The 17,736-nt window shown below is 40.9% G+C and overlaps 1 long non-coding RNA gene across 1 annotated transcript in view; it reads right to left on the bottom strand.

Moving 5' to 3' along the window:
• Positions 1 to 17,444, bottom strand: part of LOC138988609 (uncharacterized) — a 565,076-nt gene extending 547,632 nt beyond the window's left edge. Inside the window, exons 1-2 of the long non-coding RNA XR_011464881.1 lie at positions 17,375 to 17,444; positions 16,860 to 16,924 (exon numbers count right to left, since the gene is read on the bottom strand). This is a non-coding gene — a long non-coding RNA (uncharacterized lncRNA). The remainder of the gene's footprint in view (positions 1 to 16,859; positions 16,925 to 17,374) is intronic.
• Positions 17,445 to 17,736: the final 292 nt, after the last annotated feature.

Below are 17,736 nucleotides of genomic sequence, written 5' to 3'. Positions count from 1 at the left end.
GCTATGCTCAATCCACTGACATTTGGGAAAGCTGATTCACTGATGTGCTTTCAAAGTTCCAAGAAACAGTGATGGAAAAGAGCAAAAATATTATTGTGTTCCTGGTTTACACCAGGAAAAAACTGTCCTATCCCTCACATCAAACCCCAGCTTTTTGAATGCACTCATTAGGGATTAAAAAATATATTTTTAGAAAAATATCATATCTAAGAAATATTGACAATAGGAATAACAAGTACCAGGAGACAATTATTAGCCTTTAAAAAATTTAAGTCAGAAACATACCCCAATATACAGCCATTACCAACATGTACGGTCAGTGCAAAGAGGACAAAGGGGGTTGAACAAAGGGGTCATCTGGTCTGGCTATATATATGTATGTATATATATATATATATATATATATAATTTTTTTTTTTTTTTTGACCAGCATGAGGGATCTTAGTTCCCTGACCAGGGATCAAACCCGTGCCCCCTGCAGTGGAAGCACACAGAGTCATCCACTGGACCTCCAGGGAAGTCCCCTGGCTATATTTTTGTGGAATCTTTTGTTAATTGTTATGCTTTAACTTTACCTTACTTAGCATGGAAATAAAATACCAGCATAGATGTCACTGAGGACAAGAATCAGAAGCAAAAACAATTCCCAGAAAAGGGAATTTCACACCTTTCTAAGAAAGTAAGACTGGGTTATTTCAGGAAACTATAGACTTATGACTATTTAAATAGTTAAGCAGGTGGCTTTTTTCCCCTAGGCCACATAATACCAACCACAGTCGAGAAATATCACTGGTGAAAATCAGGCAAAATGAAGAGAAGTTTCACAAACGCAATAAGCTATAGGCAGATAGCCCCCCAAGGTTAGTGTTTGAAGCACATTCTGCAATTAGTAAAGGTTCAGTCCAGTTCAGTTACCCAGTCGTGTCTGACTCTTTGCGACCCCATGGACAGCAGCAGTACACCAGACCTCCCTGTCCATCACCAACTCCCAGAACTTATCCAAACTCATGTCCATTGAGACGGTGATGCCATCCAACCATCTCATCCTCTGTTGTCCCCTTCTCCTCCCACCTTCAATCTTTCCCAGCATCAGGGTCTTCTCCAATGAGTCAGTTTTTCGCATCAAGTGGCCAAAGTATTGGAGTTTCAGCTTCAGCATCAGTCCTTCCAATGAATATTCAGGACTGATTTCCTTTAAAATGGACTGGTTGGATCTCCTTGCAGTCCAAGGGTCTCTCAAGAGTCTTTACCAACACCACAGTTCAAAAGCATCAATTCTTCAGCACTTAGCTTTCTTTATAGTCCCACCCTCACATCCATATGTGACTGCTGGAAAAACCATAGCTTTGACTAGATGGACCTTTGTTGGCAAAGTAATGTCTCTGCTTTTTAATATGCTGTATAGGTTGGTCATAGCTTTTCTTCCAAGGAGCAGTTTTTCGATTTAATCATTATCAACTTACTGAAAGTACAAGACTGAAAACTTTATAAGAGCTGCAATTACATTCATCAGCCCACCACTCAACAGGTGTCTGCAGTACTCTAACGCCAAATTTATCTGCTACATAATAGAACCAAAATTAGCTTTGAATCTTCCCTGGGTTTATGAGGGTCTGTAACTTTCTGCACTCTCTGACATAATTTCTATTCAACATTCACTATTGTTCATGGCAACGAAACACCAAGCCTGGCTTCCAATTACTACCTGGTCGATAGTGTCAAGAAACACTGGGGTCAAAGCAGAAAAAACTATTGTTCCTTGGCTGCCATTTTCTTTTTTATTCTCATGGCCTATAGGAGACACAAATCTAGGTATCCACCCTGAAGAAGTTACCAAGTAAAATTACTCCCTTCTCTCCATCAGAGAACAAACCACAATGACCACTAGACTAGCTTTCCTATAGGTAAACTTATGGATGGACCATGTACTGCTTGGGGGACCTTATCGACAGTCTCACATAATCAGTTCAAACTAAGGGTAGATTAGAAGCCTCCAGCAAAACATGCACACGTTGTGTTCTGAAAGCCTCTGAAAGCATAGTAGAATAAGAGGCAGAATGATGGACCTCCAATCCCGATGTCAGTGCTAACACTTATACGCATTCAACAACACACCTCACTTTCTCTTGCGTCAGTTTGTCCTATGTAACTTGGGAATGACATGTAGCTACCTCTCAGGGTTAAATTAAATAAAAGGATTAAATAAAATAAGGCATATGAGTGCCTGCTACAGCCCACAGCTAAGTAAGACCACACAACAGGGCTGTCTATTGCAGTATATTTGGGATCCACACCTTTGAGGGAGTCAAAGAAGCAGGTGTGAACAGAGAGAAGGTTGAACTTCAGTGCCTTCACAATAAAGGATTCAGCTGTCACCCTGGGATCTCTGGAGCTAGGATGGCTCGTCTTCAAAACAAAGAAACTGAGTCTTCATTCTCCTGCCTGATCAGTCACTGTATGTAGGCGGTCCCTGGGAAGGTGGCATGATTTATGTGAGATAAACCTTTGCCTGAGGGCAACGTCCAGAGAGGACCCTTTCCCGGTTACTAGTGACTTGGTTCTGAAGGAGAAGTCTGGGTAATACACCATACTATTCACTATGTAGTATAAACCCTATACTATACATACACAGCTTTTTTTTTTTTTTAATGTTAAGGTCAAGTAACAGTGCTTCTTTTGCTAGGTATTTCTAACAAAAATAAGCACACCCTCCCTTCAAAATGCTGAAAACTATTCTTTTACTACAAGGAAAGTACACAAATAATTTAAATCAAGGACAAGGTCAAGAATTGAGATGCTCTTGCTCCAATGAAACCATAATATAACCTCTAACATAGATAAACGTCAGTTCAAAATATTTAACTGCACAAACATCGACTGGAAGAGAACTGATATGATAACATTTCATGCAGAAAATATCCAGGGGAGTTAGTTGTTTTCAAGCTTAATATGTGTCAAGAGTACAAAGGCAGCTACCAAGACAGCAAATGCATTTAGTCTCTATTAATAGAAATGTAGTTGCTAGCAGATGTTATGGTTCTGCCATACATTCCATAATGGAGAGACAACCACATCTGGAGAGATACTCAGTTCTCAACCTCACATTTTAAAAGACACAATTCAAAACCAGACTGAGCCCTAAGAATAGCAATCAGAGGTCTGAAAATAATGCCCTATGGAGAAAAGCTGAAGGGTGTGGGAGTGGTTACTCCAGAGACAAGAGGCCTCCATGAGGAGGAAGGAAGTCAACTGAATATACTGGGTCTGAGTTTTTCCAGAAAGAACTAGGATTTGTGGGTAGAAATTACAGGGACTATTTCAACACAATATAATGAAAAATTTTCAAACAATTAGAGCTGTTCGACAACAGAGCCAGAACAGCCCTGCCCTGAAAGTGCCTCAACCAAGGCTTCTTTCAGGGATGCTGGGGTCCTCCTCCCCAGACATACCCTTTAAAATCTCATTTTTCTAAGGTTGAGAATTGACAAAGACCATACAAGGCCGGAAAAGTAAATTTCAAAAAGAGAGGCTAACTTTCCTTCACTCCTCCTTGAACATCTATCTAACCAGCTATTTATCTATCTACCTACCTACCTATAACTTCCAAGCTCAGGGCAGGAACTCTGCCTCTGTTATTCCCCTTACCAAGGGAACAGAAGAATGGCTAAATAACATCTGAAAGATGAAATGGCCAACAGCTCATGAGTAAACCAATGCAACTCAGATGTTTTTTATCTCTTATATAGATATGCCTAACAATACTCTTTCTTAAGAACTCCCCAATAAAGTGAGTCATCATGTGAACTCAATTAAACTGTCACCTCCTTAGAGCCCAGTTCCCCTTCTGGTAATAAATACAGGAGTCAGGGCTAAATAATCGCTTGATCTCTTTCAGCCCAAGCAGTCTCACAGCCCAAAGGAAGGAGGCGTTGTTTTTATCAAGAACAACTTAAAATTTATTAGTTATCTAGAAGCAAATTTGTATGTGTGTTGATGTAGCTATACAAAGCAGTTGTAGAAGATTTGTTGTTAAAATTTATGACTTAGTAAAACACCCAGAAGAAAGCAAAAGATAAAGAACTCCCAAGAAGAAAAATCTCTAGAGTAATCAGAGTGTTTGGCTTGGTTTTTACTCATTTTTACCTTTTCCTGTGAGTTCACAGAAAAGTTTCAAAAATCAATTGCTCTGCGTTAGGTATACATGACTAGGGGAAGTCAGCTGACTTTAGGAACTCTGTGCTAAAAAAAAAAAAAAAAAAACCACCTAAAAATGATGACTTTTTTTTAAAAAAAGGAGACATTAGGAAACTCTGAGGAGAAGGCAATGGCAACCCACTCCAGTACTCTTGTCTGGCAAATCCCATGGACGGAGGAGCCTGGTAGGCTGCAGTCCATGGGGTTGCTAGGAGTCTGACAAGACTGAAGCGACTTAGCAGCAGCAGCAGCAGGAAACTCTGGGGGTGGTGGAAACATCGTAGACTACAAATACTATTATGACAGGAACAGAACTGACTGGAACTTTTTTTTAAGGACAGGTATGTTATGTTACACATGTGTTTCAGGAGATTTGTATAATATTTTAAAAGTTTATCATCCATTTGAATCAAAGTTCAACAAAAGAATTAAAATATATATTATTATATGATGTTGTTAAAATTATTTAAATATAATCAAGATATTATTAAATAACTTTTCATCTGAATCCAGAAAAGGCAATTCCCTGGAGATCCAGTGGTTAGGACTCTGCGCTTTCACTGCCTAAGGTCTGGGTTTGATCCCTAGTTGGGGAACTAAGATTCCACAAGCGGCTCGGTGAGGCCAAAAATAAAGGGGGGGTGCTGGGGGATGGATTTTTTTTCCATCTCGGAGCAGCACTCCAGTTAGAGTGCTGACTATAAGGAGTATCTTGGATGGTAACAAAAGGCACATTCCTAAACATGTAGTCAGATCTAACACAGATCCGAAATATTTATATTTGTCATTACTGTGGGTTCTGGTACTCTGGTCACTGCTAAAATACAGTATACGCTCTGAAAGGACAACACAATTGAGTAACGCTTATTTTGGGATAATCAACAGATTAGTCATCTAAAATGCTAGCCACAAGCAGCAGTAAATCAGCTGTCAAAAAGTAAGTGTAATCCTAATCTATATTAATAGAAGTGTAATTTTATAATGAAGAAAGTGAAATCTAGGGAAAGAAAATGCCAATATAATGTGGGAGAGGGATGGGACTAATGAAGGTGAAAGAAGAAAAGGTCAAAAGGTGGAGGTGCCCTGATGGAAGGACCTAGTGAAGCAGCAGTAAGGTGGGAGAGAGATGGGAATTCTGGAGGTAGCACTGAGATTCTGGGCCGTGGTGCAGAGAAAAAAGATACATGACTTGAAGGATGGGTCATGCACCCAAATTTAAATGAGGAATTAGCTGATGCTTGTGAAGTGCTTTGCCCTTGACAAAGTACTTTCATCCTGATGATAGTATTTAATCCATCTACCACCTGAGGCAGCATCTATCTACTGTTCTCATCTTAAAGACAGAAAGTAAGGCTGAGACTAAATGACTTGCCCTGATTCACACCAGGTCTTTTAACTCCAATTTTACACACTCATCACACACAAGAGAGCAAATTCAAGAACAGCTTATTTTACAGATATTAGAAGGAAAACGGACTACTTAAAAATAAATAGTACTGAACTATCTCATAAAGCGCTTTCACATATAGTCTATTATTTACTTTTCGGGAACTGTGATTTCCATTTTATAGATTTAGGAAATTATGACATAGCATAACTTAAAGTTCTATAGGAAATCACTGATGTGGAACTAAAAGCAAAGTCCACCAAGTCTGGCTTGGCCTATGCTACCATGCACAGCACATGCGGAGATCAAATAGGATTCCATATTCAGAATTACATGAAAAAACCTACAAGTGAATATATTAATAGCAACAACCACAATAAGTGCTTTGGAAAGGAAAAAAACAAGGTCTCTGCTAAAGTCTCCACACAGTCCTCCTATAACTGTAGCCCACATCACCAAGAAAATCAGCATCAAAGATCAACATATATTGAGGATAAACCACAACAACTGAATAGGTAAGAAGCATGATTATTCCCATTTAAGTTGCCAAAATAATTATGTCTAGCTTTTCTAAAGATGTCCTACAGGTGGGGGGAGCATCTTGATATCACAGATGGGAGAAATGATTTTACTTCTAAGCTCATCATATATGGGGTAGACCATCAGTAGGTATTTTACTTTCATATGGAGAAGGAAATGGCAACCCAGTCCTGTATTCTTGCCTAGAGAATCCCATGGACAGGGGAGCCTGGTGGGCTGCTGTCCATGAGGTCACATAGAGTCAGACACGATTGAAGCTACTTAGCATGCATGCATGCATTAGAGAAGGAAATGGCAACCCACTTCAGTATTCTTGCCTGGAGAATCCCAGGGACAGAGGAGCCTGGTGGGCTGCTGTCTATGGGGTCGCACAGAATCGGACACGACTGAAGCGACTTAGCAGCAGCAGCAGCAGCCATTACTTTCATAGGGCAGTGGGTAAATATCCCCAGAAAAACTGAATAATATTTGAATGAGATTTCATTTATTGTAGCTGACATATTTCCTTTCTTGAGCTCTGTTCTGTGCTATTTTATCTTCAGTAACAGATGAAAATATATTCATGAAAAAGTTGTGATACTAATATTTTGCTGATACTCTTCTTCAAGATGAGACTGCTTATGTCATGCTGCAGTTGGTTTGCTGATTTTTTAAAACTGCAAAATAAAGACCTGAGAAATAATTTGTTCAGCAATTCCCAACCCCAATTTAGTAATGCAGTCTTTCTACCCATCTCACAACAGGATATCTGCAGTTATTCCAAAGCCTATTATGGAATTTTTCCAACAGTCTCAAGCCAAAAAAAAAAAAAAACTTGAAAAACTTTTAGGAGATAAGATAGCAAAAGAGTATCACAAAACTGCATTATAGGTAACGAACACAAGTCTAAAAAGAGATCATAGAATTAGACCAGTGGCTTTCAACCTTGGCTGAACAGTAATTTTTTTAATTGTAATGTCCAGGGTACACCTCAGATGAATTACCTCAGAATCTTTGGGAGTAGAACACAGGTGTGAGTATTTTTTCAGGTTCTCCAGGAGATTTCAATATATAGCCAAGGTTGGAAACAACTGGAATAGAACCATTAAAGGACTAAATCCTTAAATTAATGCCATCTTCTGTAAGGTTTAAGGGGGGTGGATGGAGTGGGGAGTATGTGCAATGAAGTGAGAGCTAGCTGAAACACTTCCTAACTCCATGACTAAGGCAAGTCTTCAATTCTGAGTCTCCCAACTTCCTCAAAGGGCTGCCATGAAGCAGAAACTAAAAGAAAGAACATGTGAAAGCACCTAAAAGCATTAATGCCACATAAAAATACCATATAAAAGCATTGAATAAATCTCCCTTCTCCCCGCTTCCATCCCTCCAAGTGTTTTAGGGAAACACTACTTCTGACCAAATGGATTAGAGAGTAATAGCTCTAAACACAGAGCACAACTGTTCCCCCCAAAATTTTAGGCAAATACAACTGCAGCCCTTGGACAGCAAGAAGGTCCAACCAGTCCATCCTAAAGGAAATCAGCCCTGAATATTTATGGAAGAACTGACGCTGAAGCTGAAATTCTAATACTTTGGCCACCTGATGCGAAGAGCTGACCCATTTGAAAAGAGCCTGATGCTGAGAAAGGTGAGATGGTCGGATGGCATCACCGACTCAATGGACATGAGTTTGAGTGGGCTTTGGGAATTGGTGATGGACAAGAAAACCTGGCGTGCTGCATTCCATGGGGTCGCAGAGTCGGACACAACTGAGCGACTGAACTGAACTGACTGACAACTACAGCCATTCTTTCACCAATAATGGAAAAGAAATATGCAGAGTCTTCATTTCACTAATGACTCTCCTGCCAAACGCTCATCTAAAAATTGGTTGTTTGAAGCAAAAATAAGATGCCATATTTTGCCAGTTGGCTAAACCAAAAGACTGATAATCATCGATAATCACCAGTGTTGGCAAAAATGTGGGAAAAGAAGGTTGTAGAAATATAAATTAGGACAACCTCTTTTGGAGAGCAATTTGGCAGTATTTATCAAAAATTTAAATGCACATACTCTTCCATCCAACTAATCCATTTCCGGGCACCTAGCCTAGAGACATACCCACACATACCTACATAAAGAGATATTATTATGGTTTTGGTTTTATTTTTCTCTCAAAGAACTTATTACTTTCTCAAATTCTTTGTTTGCAGACTATCTTCATACTAGAAGGTAAAGCCCTGTGGGAAGGGGCTCTTCAGTCTTGTTCGCCAGTGAGAAGGGCTGGGCTTGTCAACAGGGCCCAAGTTATGGTCATACTTGTTGCCCGTGATGTCATTCTGCTGAATACATACAATTCTTTGGTTTCTGATGCACTTTCTCCACCAATCCGTTCATGTTTCTTTCTTTTATTTATTTTAGATAACGTATAAACACGCACACACCATCTAACGCAGTGATACTAACAGCTAACATCTATTTATGTGCTCTCCCCACGCCATCCCCTGTGTGTCCTCTAGCCTCACCACTTCACGGGTAAACACTGTCCTGAGCTTTGTGTTTATTTATTCCTTTGCTTGTTTTTAAATGTTACAAAAGTAGCATTGTACTATAAATAGTTTTGGGGGATTTTCTTTTTTCACCAACATTTTGTGATAGATTCATCCGAGTGTCATGTCTATCTGCACTTTATTTGATGGCAAGTAAATATTCCACTGTGAGGATTAATCATAGTGTATTTATCTATTCTCCTATAGTCGGCATTTTCGTGTTTCCATTTTGGGCTGCCAAGAACAGTGGTACTATACACACTCTTCCTCTTATTTTATAGCACCAAGTCAACTTCTGGCAGGAAATCTGACTTCCATCACACTAACCCCATCACCCACAAGAATCACTGATGGGCTCCCCTAAAAGGTTTAATTTCTCTCCCCAGTCCCTCCTGCAACCAGACCAGTTCAAGGGAGGAAACTTATGAAAAGGGAAAGCACTCCTTTTAAAAGACAGCTCTTGGCAGCAAACATTTATTGCTATAACTGGCCCCTTCCAGAACTATTCTGTTACCTCCAACCTCAGGCTGGCTGCTTACTTTGCCCACCTGCCAGAATTTTAAAGATATTTTTATTTGAAAGACAAATTTCTGAACAGTTTGATTTCAATACTTTATTCTTACTATTTTAAAAAGTCAACTGCAAAGAGAGTTTTAGCTACTGATATTAACTCCAATACATAATCTTGTTTATCACTAATATTTGACATCGAGTGCTCCAAAAATGCACAGATGGACTCCTTGATGGGTAAACACACACATACACACACAGTAGCCTTAGTAAAAAATCCAGTTTCAGTAGCTACATGTAGCCCATTTTATTTTCTCTCACTAAGATATGACATAAAAGATTTAAAGCAATTTAGGAAAAGAAGAAAGAATAACCTATGCATTGTCTTGTAATGATTTTTTTTAAATTTAATTTAGAATATGGCCCAAGCTTTTTGTAATGCCTGTATAAATACTGCTTTGGTCTCATCAATATTTTATCATCTTTTCTGGTGTTACCATTGTCCAAAGACCTCAAATTACAGAAATCATTTTTTTTAATTCGGTTTTTTAAAGTTGCTGCCTCCACTCAGGAAAGAGAAAAACGGGACCACCAGCTAGGGACCATCTAACTAAAACCAGCCATGTAGATAACCACAGCCCCACCCCCCACCCCCCATCCTATACCCTTCTGTTCAGTTTACAGGTGTTAACTGCTCAGGGTTTGCGTTTTGCTAAAACCACAGCCTCAAATTCCTAAACACACAGTCCCCGGTCCTCACCACACTCCACCATGGTCCACATTCTCTGGATCCAAGCGCATCCGTCCACCTTGCCTCCCAGTCAGCTCTCGCATGCACTCAGCCTTGCCCTCCCATCCCGCTCAGCTCCTTTGTTTCGGAAACCCCTTTCCTCAAGGCTGCGATGAGGACCTTCAGCAGAGGACACCCAGCCCGCAGGATCTGCAGTGCTACTCAACGGTGCCTTCTGGAGCCCTATAGAGCCAGAGCCGGACAGAAGCAGTGTTCAGCCTCAGTTGCTCAGTCCCATCTGACTATTTTTGAGACCCCAAGGAACTGTAGCCTGCCAGGCTCCTCGGTCTATGGGATTCTCCTGGCAAAAATAATGGACTGGGTTGCCATTTCCTATTCCAAGGGATCTTTCCAACCCAGGGATTGAACCAAATCTCCTGCATCTCCTGTATTGCAGGCAAATTCTTTACCACTGAGCAACCAACTGCTCATGACCCCACAAACAGCTCAGTAGAACCAAGATCCTACCCTTTTTTGCCCTGTGGCCAATGCCATTCTCTTCACAGAGACTACTGAGATCATCAGCATGAACTTCCTCAACATCTCACACCTCTCCATCCCACGCTTTTATTTATTTTTATCTGCATCCGGCCATGCCAGCTCTCCTCTCTTTCCAGAGGAAGTGAGCTCCCTTTTCTGGTTTCTGGCTAATTCCTTCACCTGTGCCGGCGAAGTCCCCCCCTCCCACACGGTGCATAATCAGCCCTTTTCTTTCTCTCCCTAGTTTGGCTACTTCCCCGCACACCCCAGTGTTCATTCTTAAAACCAACAAACAAAACCCTACCATCCCTCTATTTCTCTTTCCCCTCATAAAAAGAACAGAGGACAATTTCAGCCCATATCCATGTCTTACCTCCTGTCTACTCTTCCACAGACTGCAATCTGGATTCCAACCCTAACAACTCTACTCAAGGGGCTCTGGCAAAACTGGAACACCACCCTCACACTCCACCCCCAAGTTGCTAAATCAAATGCTTTTTTTTTTCCTTTGCATGAAAACCTTAGCTGACCTATTTGTGTCAGTTGGCAGTATTAACCACTGCCTTCCTCCTGAAATTCTCTTCTCTCTTGACTCATAATTCTTGCTCCTCCTCTTCATCTCTCTGGCATTTTGCCTTTCCCCATCCCCCTATTTCCTGTCTCCTATTCTGCTTCTGTCCTCTTAAAATGCTCACGCTCCCCATGACCCTAAGCCTGGCCTTCTACTAATCACGCTCAGCATATTTTCCTTAGCAAGTTCCTCCCTAATATCCATTCCGAAGCCCCACCTCCTCATAGAGAAATAGACCCACATAGCCAACTGTCTTCAGGGCATCTCAAGTGTGAACCAAGGCTCACACTGCGCTCGTCATCCCCCTCATTCCCAACCTCCCCCACCAAAACCAGTAACCTGGCCCTCCTGATTTCTCTTTCAAAGACACTGGAATCGCTATTTGCCTAATTCTACCCAAGTGGGATCCCTGGGAAGTATGGTGGCAGTTCCCCATCATCCATTCATCAGTCCCTGAGGCTTATACAATCAACCTACCTAACACCATTGTCATCTCTCCTCCCTTCTCCATTCCCATTGCTTCTGCCTTAATTCAGACTCTTTTCATCATTAAAATAAGAACTATGTTTACAGGGAATACTAGATACTGAGAACTTAATATACATAATATGCAAAATGGAAAAGAAGGTACAGATGTACTGTTGCCGATATTTTTACAGATGAGAAAAACTGAGACCCAGAGAAGAGAACCAGCCGCCCAGGCTCACACAGTGGAGAAGTGGCAAAGGCAGGGTCTATCTAAATGCAAGTCTTCTTGGCTCCAGAGTCCACAGCCTCTGCTCCACTTTAGCAACCTCCTGTTGCGATAGCTTTCTAACGAGCTTCCTTCTATCTTGTCTCACATTGCAAGTCTAATCCAGTCTATATAACAGACAAAAATCAGCTCTCCTTTTTTAAGAATCATTTTTATTGTGAAAATAACACCTAATCAGAAAAAGTTCATAAAATGACAGCTTAAATTATTATAAAGTCATCTTTCTAAAATGCAAATCTAATCTTACTCCTGACATTTTCCTAACCTTTTCAAAGTCTCCCCACTGCCCTTCGGGTAAAGTCGAACCTCAGTAAAGTGCAGAGGGTCTTCTGGGATGCCACCTCAGCCTGCACTCTGGCTCATCTCCTGCCACATGCCCCACCCTAGGCTCCCGCAGTACAGACCGTATCTCCACGCTCTGGACTTTGAGCTGACCTGGCTCCCAACTGAGAATCTGGGGTGGGTTCTTCTCCACTCCTTGCTTTACCTCTCCATTGGATACTTTCTTTGCTTTGGGGAAATCATGTCTTACTGCTCTTTTCAGAAGATAACTGTGTCTAAAGAGAAAAGGACTCTTGGCAACACTGCATGACCAAAGCAGCACAGCTCATGAGAGAGACTGCTGTTCACATGGATCACCAGTGAAGTCCTAACATACTTAGAACATGTCTACTCCGTCCAGAAAAAAAGAAAGTGGAAATTTGAGGCAATTGCTGTTGGTCACTGATGGTGAGTTGGAGAAAGGACTCCACTTTGACTACAGACTGCACCTCAGTAATTTTCACCCACAGCCCCTCACCATCCCAAAACTCAGATCAAAGAGGTTAGTAATGCTAATTATTGTTATTGCCACTATCTTATACAACCCATCTAGCTATGCAAGTAGAACCCGCAGACATATCCTTGACATTTCCCTTTCTGCCCGCCTCAGTCTATCACAATGTGCTATTTTGCTTCCTAAACTGTTTCGAAACTGTCTACACCCAATGATGCCGGTCATCTCCAGCATCACTTTCCTCATGCAAGCTACCCTGGAGTTCTGGGAGAGCCTCTTAGAATACTCTCTGGCCTGTTCTCATGCATTCTCCATTTTGGAGCTAGTTAACTTTGCCATACACAAATATGATCACATCACCACTCCACCTCCATCCCTGCATGATTAAAACTTTTTAATGTCTTATCTTTCCTCATATGACAAACTAAAAGCTCTTTAATATTTCCAACCTGTAGAACAAGATTTGGCACAGAGCAGTTACTCAATACATTTTAATTAAATGAATGAATGAATATAACCTTCATCTATACTCTCCCTTTCTCTAATTAAGAATTCCAGAACTGACTTTCAGTTCTATTCCCTCTAATCACTAGGGTTTTCCCTCTATTTTTCACTCTCTTCCTTTCTTCCGTCTCCAGGTTAAAATTCCTACCCTCTCCCTTCAGATCAGAAGGTAACCATCGTGTCTCCAGAGCAGCCTTCCCTAACTGACCTGACTAGCCCAGAGTCGTCTGCACAGGCTTTCATTGCACCATGAGCTTCCCCTCCACGGTGCGCGTCACACTTGCAGTTTTATATGTGCTTGTATGACTAACGTCTGCTGTCCTCCTAGCCTGTAGCGCTGTGACGGCAGCCCTGTGTCTGTCAATATACCCCAGGTACTTAGCACAGTGTTTGATATTCAGAAGACAGTGAACAGATTAATAAATAGTGAACAGATTAATAAATGTATCATAAATTAACATGCAGGGTCCCCACCCTTATTACAATTAGATTTTAATATAGCTATGAAGTCTAGAAGCTCGCCTGAGAGTCAAATCACAGAAGATGGGTCTCTTCCTACCCTTTTTTCTTTGAAAGTCCTTGAAAAAGTCAAAACTTCAATTTCTGAACTCCCAGGAGGCAATGTTTTAAAATATAACTTCATCTGAATAGTTACAGGACAATTTTCCTTTTTAAAAGATACTCTTCTGGGTTTTGAGATCCCCAAAATAAAGAGGGAGGCAGAATTTGCAATAATTTTCCTGATTAAAAATCTCTCTAACCTAAAGCAAGATCTTTCATATTACCAGTAAAAATGTAAACTTTTTTTCTGGGCAAAAAATAACCTATTTAAGTTTAAATACAAATAATGACGCTTGATCCTTCTTGGGGTTTACTGGTGTGCATGCAGAATATTTGTTTTGAAGAAATCACAATGTTTTAGGCATCAATTCATGTAGTTTTTCAATATACCTGACATTTCCAGGAAAAAATTAAGCCATTAAATCACATAGTTTTGAAAAGGTTAATGTTAATATGTTTGTAGAAACTATGTCTTATTACTTTTTTGGTAAGATGCTTTGTCATAAGGAAAAAGAGGTATTTTGCACATTGCAGGCCAAAGGCAGTATCGTCCATTATAAATACTGCCGCCTGTATGGGAATGAATCATCAGAATTGGAAAAGTCTTAACACACTGAGGGTATATCTCTCTTCTCTGAAGAAGAGGTTTGGTGCCAGCATTTTAATTTTTGGATAATTTATGGTGATGTGGAGATGGAATATAGAGTTCTTTCTGGTTAAAAGCTACAACAAGCTACACCTCTGCCCCACAACTCAGGTGTAGAATTGAGTTAATAATACTCATGATACTCTGGTCTAATAGACTGGTGCTATGTCCCTCCCTTGTATCTATTTCTTTTGGTCAAGGTTCCTTCAGCCACTCCTCTCCCAAAGGTACACTCTGTTTACTATGTAAATGATTGGCTATATGTCTCTTTATAAATACAAACATTGGCCCAAAGGGAACCCACGATCTGGTGTCTGCTGGCTCTGACTTTATCTCTTCCTCTCCCTATCTCATTCTGCTTTAGCCACTCTGGCCTCCTAGCCAGTTCTTGAACTTACTATGCGCACCTCAGGGCATCCGTTCTTGCTGTTTTTTTCTGCCCAACACTCTAGTTGCTCACATGTCCATTTGACGCACTCATTTCCTTCATGTCTTCGTCCAAACATCGCTTTGTTTTTGACAAGCATGAGGGAGAAAAATTTCCTATTTTAAATAGCGATTCCTTCTTATCGCCTTCCGCCTCTGTGTTCTGCTTTTACTCAGTTGCAGTTATTGCCACCCGAGAAGAGCTGACTCATCTGAAAAGACCTCACTTGATGCTGGGGAAGATTGAAGGCAGGAGAAGGGAACGACAGAGGATGAGATGGTTGGATGGCATCACTGACTGGATGAGTTTGAGTAGGCTCCAGGAGTTGGTGATGGACAGGGAGGCCTGGTGTGCTGCAGTCCATGGGGTCACAAAGAGTCAGACATGACTGAGCGACTGAACTGAACTGAACTGAACTGAGATATTTTTGTACCTATCTCTATCTGTTGTTGTCTTTCTCCTTCACTAGCATGAGTGGCAGTAGGGCATCCTGGTTAAAAGCTAGACTGTAGAGACAGGGTTACAAGGCTTGCCTTCTCACTCTACCACTTACAGTGTGATCTTCAGTAGGCAGCCCTGTGTCTCAATTTCCTAAGCTCTAAAATGGGGATGATAATAGTATCTATTTCATATGCTTACAGTCTGACCTGGAACATAATCTACACTATTTAGGTATTACTTGCTGCTGCTACTACTACATTTATTTTTATTATTAGAATTAAGCTTCACGAAGGCAGGGACTGAGTTTTCTTTGTATCCCCATTTACTCATTAAATAAATGCTATTTTGCATGCATGTAGTTTTTTACAGAAAAAGTTTTAAGTATAACATGCATATATTAACAGAAAATGAGCATCATAAATATACAGTTCAGTGAATTTTCACAATAAAATCCATGAAACTACCATCCCTATTAAGAAATGAAATATGAGCAGTTCACCAGAAGTCCATCCCAATAACTCTGACCTTCCCCAAAAGGTAGTCACTATCTTGACTCCAATCATTATAGGTTAATTTTGTCTATTTTTAAAATCTATGTAAATAGAATCATATAGTTAGTACCCTATTGTAACAGACTTCTTTCACTAGTTGCAGCATGGAGCAGTCATTTATTCATTCTCATGGCCGTACAGTATTCCAGTGAATACTATATTCAGTTAGTCTTCTAGCATGGAACTACACCGTCATTCATTTACCCATTCTTCTAGCTGATGGACACTTGGGTGACTGGTTTCTAGTTTGGGACTAGTATAAATGGTGTTGCTATAAAAACTCTCAGATATGTCTGGAGCACATAGGCATGCATGTATATATACCTAGAAGATGAATTTATTCGGAAGTAAGGCATGCTTTTGTCCAAAAGTTTTCCCAAATGGTTATACCACCTTACACTTCTTATAGCAGCAGGTCAAAGCTCCAGTGTTCATGTATTTTTAAGCAACATAAATAACTGTATTATTCAATAGATTGTGTTCTCTTTCCCACTGTTGCCATGAATACTGTGCTTTTAAGACCTACGTATGTTGCTATTCACTTATTCCCTCTGCTGCTGCTAAGTCACTTCAATCGTGTCTGACTCTGTGCAACCCCATAGACGGCAGCCCACCAGGCTCCCCCGTCCCTGGGATTCTCCAGGCAAGAACACTGGAGTGGGTTGCCATTTCCTTCTCCAGTGCATGAAAGGAAAAGTGAAAGTGAAGTTGCTCAGTCGTGTCCAACTCTTTGCAACCCCAGAGACTGCAGCCTACCAGGCTCCTTCGTCCATGGGATTTTCCAGGCAAGAGTACTGGAGTGGGGTGCCATTGCCTTCTCTGACTTATTCCCTCTAACTACTGCATAACATTTTAATATTATATCTTCATAAATGAATCATTTTTTCTGATTATTTGAAATTGTACTTGTCAGTGTAGAAGGTTTTTGTTTGCTTGCTCAGCACCCATTCCACTCTTCTTCCATCCTGACAACTAACTGTGCTCATCTACATGGACAAGTGCTCCAACCCCAGTCCCCAGAGGTGACTCTTAGGTCACCCAAACTAATCTGGTACTTTTATTTCCCTTGTGACCCTGTTCTAGCCAATGAGACTTGAAGAGAAGTCTGTGCAGGCTGGAACAGTGGAAAGGTCCTTCTTCTGACAAGGTTTCTTACTAAACGTTTCCAAGACACACAAAGAAGAGGCCCTCTTTTCTTACCTGGACAGTTGTGTGAGACTGTGTTAGCCAGAACTGCTGCAACCATCTCCTGACCATGGAGGGAGCTGGATGAAAGTTGAAAAAAAACTGAGTCAATCATTATAGCACTAAGCCAGGAGCCACCCTACCTCCAGACCTGTCGGATGAGAAAACTATTTTAATTAGATTTTCTTACTTGCAAGCAAAATGGTCCTATTACAATTAAAACATTAGCATCAGCTTGTTCTTTAAAAGCTATTTTATATTAAAGTGGATTCATAGAACACTGGGCTTCCCCATGACTCAGTCAGTAAAGAATCTGCCTGCAATGTGGGAGACCCAGGCTCAATCCCTAGGTTGGGAATATTCCTTGGAGGAGGAACTAGAAACCCACTCCAGTACTGTTGTCTGGAGAATCCCATGGACAGAGAAGCCTGGTGGGCTACAGTCCATGGGGTCGAAAAGAGTCAGATACAACAGCAATTAAGCACAGCACAGCATAGCAAGGAGATTCTGGTGAGGAAGATAAAACTCACTTGTTGCCTTAGGCCACAGTCGCTGGCTCAACCTTTAGCACCAGAGTGAGGCTTCAGCCACATGATCTGAAATTAGATGTAGAGAGGTGGATCGTCAGAAGAAAATCAGTGAAGCAAATGTCAGTGCCAATGAACCACGCCTCCGGTTTTGCACACCTTTTGTAGTTCTGTCCCTTCAATTTGGGGGCCTCCAGCTAGCTTTTTAAAAAACAGACCTTTGTATATTGTCACCCTGCTTATTTAATTTATATGCAGAGCGTGTCATGTGAAATGCTGGGCTGGATGAATCACAAGCAGAAGTCAACTGCCATGAGAAATATCAACAACCTGAGACAGGCAGGTGATACCACTCTAACGGCAGA

Source organism: Bos mutus, chromosome 7 (assembly GCF_027580195.1).
Source record: "Bos mutus isolate GX-2022 chromosome 7, NWIPB_WYAK_1.1, whole genome shotgun sequence".
NCBI lineage: Eukaryota > Metazoa > Chordata > Mammalia > Artiodactyla > Bovidae > Bos > Bos mutus.
Note: the sequence above shows the minus strand (reverse complement) of the source record. Positions and strands in the feature narration are given on the sequence as shown.